This window comes from Hylobates moloch, unplaced genomic scaffold, assembly GCF_009828535.3.
Source record: "Hylobates moloch isolate HMO894 unplaced genomic scaffold, HMol_V3 SCAFFOLD_9, whole genome shotgun sequence".
NCBI lineage: Eukaryota > Metazoa > Chordata > Mammalia > Primates > Hylobatidae > Hylobates > Hylobates moloch.
Window position 1 is genome coordinate 122,297,609 of NW_026652284.1, and position 6,421 is coordinate 122,304,029.

General features: G+C 49.7%; 1 pseudogene; it reads right to left on the reverse strand.

Annotated features, from left to right (window-relative positions):
• Positions 1-4,384: 4,384 nt before the first annotated feature.
• LOC116812730 (dnaJ homolog subfamily C member 8-like) lies at positions 4,385-5,164 on the reverse strand (annotated as a pseudogene).
• Between the last annotated feature and the right edge of the window lie 1,257 nt (positions 5,165-6,421).

Consider the following 6,421-nt stretch of genomic DNA (forward strand, 5'->3'; position numbering starts at 1 on the left):
AGATATGCAGACAGCTACATGCAGAGAGATACATGCAGAGAGCTATAAGTAGATAGATACATACAGATAGATACATGCAGAGAGCTATAAGCAGATAGATACATGTAGATAGATAAATGCAGAGAGATACATGGAGATAGATACATGCAGAGAGATACATACAGAGAGATAAATCCAGAGATATACATAGATACAGGCAGATAGATACATACAGAGAGATACAGGCAAATAGATACATGCAGATAGATAGTTGGATAGATAGATGGATACAGACAGATAATATAAATAGATGATAGAAGTATAAACAGACAGACACATGGATATAGATATATCCTATCACTCTATTAAGAGATTGATTCCAAATACAATACAAGAAGAGAAGACTGAAGAATGTAATCCAACCCCGCAGTGAGCATTTCTGCCCACATATTTGGCCCCAGCCTCACCCTGAGGGACTAAACTTCATGGCTGCTGGTGAGAATTCACAGCCCCTAAACATCCCCCTTCCCACTGAGCCTGAAGCCTGGCATTCTGCCTTTCCTCACATCCTTTTCTGTGCCTTTTCCCGTTTCCAATCACCCACATCCCATGGGTTTCCTCTGGTTCTGCATCCTGGGACCCGCAGTCAGGGAGGAAGGTCTTAGAGACCCCAAGGGCTGTGGAGACAACAGCAACCTTCATTTGCATGAGTCCAGCTGTGCCCAGTCCCCGTGGAGAGCTCCTGGAAATGCAGGTGCAGCGCAGCCCCGGCCTCTGAGTGAATTCAAGGAAGAAGCACGTTCCCAGAGAGACCATGATCCTGGATTGTGTTGAGTGGGACTCCTGGCAGAGGGGAGCCTGATATGGCTCATGGGGGGCCCCCAGGATGAGAGGGCAGCAACCCTGAGTAAGTGAGGGGAGTGAAGCCTCTCTGGGCAGAGCAGCCAACAGTAGGACAAGGCCAACAGGCAGCAGAGAGCAGAGGGTGTCCGGAAGCGAGGTTTCCCCAGGTGCAGGTACAGCTGGGAGAGATGAGGCTGGGTGGGGGAAGGGCCTTGGGTCAAGGTCCGCAACGGGGCATTGTCCTGGAAGTGGTGGAAAACACTGATGACATTGAAATGAGGCTATAGCCGAAGCTGATTTGTGACTTAAAGACTGCTGTGGCTTTTGTGTGGGGTGGTGAGGCTGGCAAGGCACTGTCACTATCACCTGGGCGGGGCTCTGTGGTGGTCTCACCATGGTGGGAGCAGGGAGGTAGCGCCCAAGGAATGAATTCCATAAGCGGTTCAGAGGCAGATGGAACAGAATTTAGTGAGGGGTCGGCATGGGGATGATGGAGGAGAAACAGCCTCAGATTTCTGGTTTGGGCAGCTGTGTGGCGGGAGGGGCGAGACTGGGAATTCAAGAGAGAGTGGGGATCATGAGTGTTGGGAAGAAGAGAAAGTTGCCTGAAGCTTGGGTGTGCAGTGCTGGTACCCAGGCGAGGGGTGCAGGGATGCTTTTGGTCCATGCCACTTGGCCTCTCCGCTCCCTTCCGATCCTCTGGACTGGGGCTAACGTTGTCACTTTGGGCACTGCCTCCTGGTGCAGTGAAAAGTGTTCTCAGGAGGCCCATCCATGCCCTTTTGTTTAGGAAAACAGCTGGGCTTTTTGTGATTAGAATTGGAGTTCATGCTGAGTCCCCACCTTCATTGCAATTTCCGGGTGGGATTGGTGCAGGCCTGCCTGGGAAGAGATCGGCTTGAATGATATTTGCTGTTATTAGGGCCAGGGGCCCAAGAATGCCTGAATCCTCAACTGAATCCATGCTGTCTCCTCCACTCATGGCCCCAGCAAGATTCTGAAGGAAGGCATCTCTGTAAAGCAGGAAATCACTGGCAGTCAGCTGTTCTTGATCCACAAAAATGGCAACTTCAGAGAGTTCAATCAACACAAAGCATCAAAATACTACTTTAAAATCGTCTGAGACCACTGCAGTTCTCTCTGCTGCAGGCAGGTAGAGACCATCACACAGGGCTCAGGGCTGAAGCAGGACCGCTCCTCCGCTGAGCCTCTGGGCCTCACGCCTCTCTATCCAGCTGCACGGCACCACTAGCCTTCGAAGAGTTGGTCAGGTGACAGCCCAGGTAACATAGGCCTGACCCAGCTCTAGGAAGGGGACCTTGAGCAATATTTTTGTGGGAAGGAGAAAGAGGAAGCTGTAAGATGATGATGGGGGTGAAGAGACCTTTCTCCCTTAGAGTCACCCTGTTGTTGATGTCAAGATGCTGAACAGGCTGGGAGCAGTGGCTCACGCCTGTAATCTCAGAACTTTGAGAGGCCAAGGCAGAAAGACTGCTTGAGGCTAGGAGTTTGAGACCAGCCTGTGAAACATAGGGAGACCCCATCTCTACAAAACAAAAAATTAGCTGGGCATGGTGGCTCACACCCGTGGTCCCAGCTACTCGGGATGCTGAGTTGGGAGGATCATTTGCCTGGCAGGTGGAGGCTGTGGTGAGCTGTAATTGGGCTGCTGCACTCCAGCCTGGGGAACAGAGTGAGACCCTCTCTCTCACTCTCACTAAAAAAAAGAAAAAAAAGGCTGATCAAATCCTAATCTAGAAGGGGGTTCCCAGCGGCTGATGATCAGAACTGAGCACCAGAGCATACACATGTGCACACACACACACACACACACACGCACAGAGGAGAGGAGGCCATTGGGTGAGACCTTGGTGACAGCCACTTCTGGTGCAGGAGCTCAATGGCAGGTTAGCTCCTCCTGTCTGAGTTAGTTTGGGTCCATCAAGAAGCAGTGCAAGGTGGGGCTGGATGTGTAGGTCATGTGTTATGGGCACATCTGTGGAGGATTAAGGGGAGGAGCTAAAGGAGGTAAAGGCAGGGAGTGCCTCCCACTCTTTGGCAGACACCTTTGAAGACAAAGTGGGATGAGGGCAGGTTGTTGCAGCAGAGGTGGGGGCCCAGAAGCGGTTGTGAGTCCATTGGCCAATTATGCTGAGCACTTTTGCACTCGATGAAAACTGATTATTTTGTGGTGACTGTGAGACACTGAATAAACCTACTTCCCTGAGGCTCACGATCCACACGAAGCCTGAGTTTCCCAGGGTTCCTCCAGCTAGGCAGACTGACCCCTGTCTCTGCCTTGTTCCTTGCTGACCTTGGGAGAAACAAGGTAGTGGGAGTGGAGGAAGGGTATGGGAGAAACACGTCCTGTAGGTGGCGACTGAGGTCCCGCAGGGGATAAGGGCACGTAGGCTGAGCTGGGTTCAAATATTGTCATGTGCTGTGCACACCCATGCTCCGAACTTCCCTGAGCCACACTGGAACAATGACCATCCTGGGACCCACCTGTCAGGGCGTCCGTGGAGGTATCTGAGATGACCGAGGAGAACTGACTAGCAAAATGCCTGGTATGCTTTGGGCTCTGTGTAAAGACCCAACCTCCTCTCTCTCCCACCCTCCTTTCCTCCAGATTCCATCCTCTTCAGTACTGATGGGATCCATTACAGAATGTGATGTTTATGATTTAATGGATGACAAAATACCAAGTAAATGTCTAGGCTGTTGTAGTCAAATGCCAAACCGTAAATTGCGTGTTCAAGCACCGCAGACAGCACCCTGGGCGCTGAGGGAGTCTGTAGCTCCCTTGGTTGAATGAAGCCATCAGCGCAGGGTATTTACCTGTTTCTTGGGGCCACTGGACAATATGTTTTTTTGGGGGTATAAAAATTATTATACATAAAGAATACTACCACCAACAAATGCAGACAGGCTAGGACACCATGGTACAAGGCGGAGGATGGCTAGCTCTTTGGAAAGTGAAAGGTTTGGGCGGCATGGGCCTCATGCCACGCTGATTGGTCAGTAGACAGGAGGGCACGTGCCGAACACCACAGGGCATCAGGGCAGCAGGTGCCTGCTCTGCGTGCCCACAGCGTTCCCTGTCTCATCTGGGGCTTCGAAGGGAGCACACCCAGAAGTGAGTAACTGAAGCAAAGCGGCTTCCTAAGGTGCCCCTTCCAGGCTTGTCTCTGAAGTCACAGCAATGTCATTTTAAGCAATGTGTTTAATTGGATAATTTCCACAGCTATCCACGAAGTTTCTAACCATTACAATTCAGTGAAGAAAAGAACATTAAGTTACAGGCTGTGGGAAGAGGAGGCAGCACCCTCCAATCCTGGAGGTTCTAGGGGCAGGGAGAGGGGAAGGTCTTTTGTTTAAACCAAGCCCCTCATTTCAATGCACAAAAGAATTACTCTGTTTGATATTAGATTGTATTGAAAACAAAATGGACTAAAAAGCACATACTATTCCATGTTGGGGTGGAAGTGGGAGGAAAGAATGAGTCTTCGATGCAGGAGGGGAGACAGCAGGGGGAAGGTTCTGTGCCTGTGACCCTGGGTGGTCATTCACACGGCTCCACTTTTACTTTTGGTGGTCTCAGGAATGTCTGACGGTTCTTCTCTTTCTTCCCCTTTGTGTTGGCTTGAAGTTTCGCCAGCTGTCCACACGACCATCGCGACTTTCTTTAAAGTTTTTCTGCCGCTCTCTTTCTCATTTGGCTTTTTCTTGAGCTTCAATGTCTTCTTCCCTTTGTCATTTCCTTTCATGCATCTCTTTGGCTTCTTTCTCTTTCCTTTTAATTTCCTGCTCAGCAGTTTCATTGTCTGCATATATACAGCTTGTTTGAACGGCTCAGTATCATCCTCTGCTAAACTCGTAGGTTCTCCTTCCTTCTTTCATTGTTTTTTTTCACTCTTTCACACTGCGTTCCACGTATTCCTTTCCTGCCTGAATTACATCCAGGACCCTCTTCTTTCGCTCCTGATCCAGTAGCAACTTGCAAGCTTTGTCCACAGCTTCAAAAGCCTTCTGTGCTGTCAGCATCATCTCGATTTTTGTCAGGACGCACCAATATGGATAACTGCCAAAGCCTCTTTTTTATATTCTCATCTGTAACTTCAGGATCTATCTGAAGAAACTCAGATGGGTTCAAATTGAAGTAAGAGGAACCAGGACGTTCGGCCTTCCAGTCCAATTTTTGGATGTTAGAACCAAGTCTCTCTTCTCTATTTGTTTCACCTCACTGTCGAAGGTCATAAATGCTTCCTCTGTGCTGCCGTGGGATCCTGCTCTCTCCTGAAGCTGCCATTTCCAGACAATATCTTGCCTCCGTCCCCTGCATTGTCAAATTTCCCCACTTTATGGGATTATAAAATTCTGCTGTAAATATACATACGAAATATGTATGTCTTTGTACATATATATATATATATATACATGTGTAAGTGTGTGTATATGAAATATGTATAAATACTTTCCGTGTATGTGGGTGCATGTGTGTGTGGGTGTGGGTGTGTGTGCACACACAAACTTACCCTGAATTCCTCGAAGCAACTGTCCTTCTCTCTCCTTCCCTTTACAGAAGACCCCTCCAGCACATCATCTGTCCATGACGCTTCCCCTTCTCCTTCTGTCAACACCTTCATTGCTCCGGTCAGAGAGTTCCTGTATCTGACCTCAGCAGCACTTGTCAGCAGCCATTTCTCAACTCTTACTTAACTCAACCTGTTATCCGTATTTGGCCAGAGGCCCCTTGCCCCGTCTCTGAAGCATTCCTCCCGGATGCCCCATGCTCCTGGTTCTCCCTCGCCCCCAGGCCCTCCTTCTCAGTGTCCAGAGGCCCCTTGCCCCGTCTCTGAAGCATTCCTCCCAGACACCCCATGCTCCTGGTTCTCCCTCACCCCCAGGCCCTCCTTCTCAGTGTCCAGAGGCCCCTTGCCCCGTCTCTGAAGCATTCCTCCCAGACGCCCCATGCTCCTGGTTCTCCCTCACCCCCAGGCCCTCCTTCTCAGTGTCCAGAGGCAGGCCCCTTGCTGCGTCTCTGAAGCATTCCTCCCAGACGCCCCAGCTCCCGGTTCTCCTGCATCCCCCAGGCCCTCCTTCTCAGTGTCCTTTGCTGCGGTTCCTCAGCGTTCCAAATTCCAGAGCCTGGAGTTCTCCTGGGATGTGATGTCCGGCCAGGCTTTTTCTCTAAATTCCCTTCCCAAGTAAAATAATTGTCTCAGCCTGAATTCTTTTCTAAACTCCAGATTTATAAATCCAATGTCTAACCAAAACAGCACGTAGATGTCTAAAGACCCCCCAAACGCAATGTGGCCAAAACCAAACATTCCTGCCCTCCCCAGATTAGCCTGCTCTTCCCCATCCTCGCAAAGGACAATTCTTTCCCACATGTTCTCACGTTTAAAAACCTTGAAGATATTAACTCCTGTCTTCATATCATACCAATTATATCCAATTCAAAGGAAAAACCCATGACCTCTGTTTTTAAAACACATTTAAGTGTCCGGACACTTCCCATCACCTCCATGCTAACACGTTTGTCCAGACGCACCCGCATTTCACCGGCATTGCCGTGCTGTCTCCCCTGTGTTCTCTC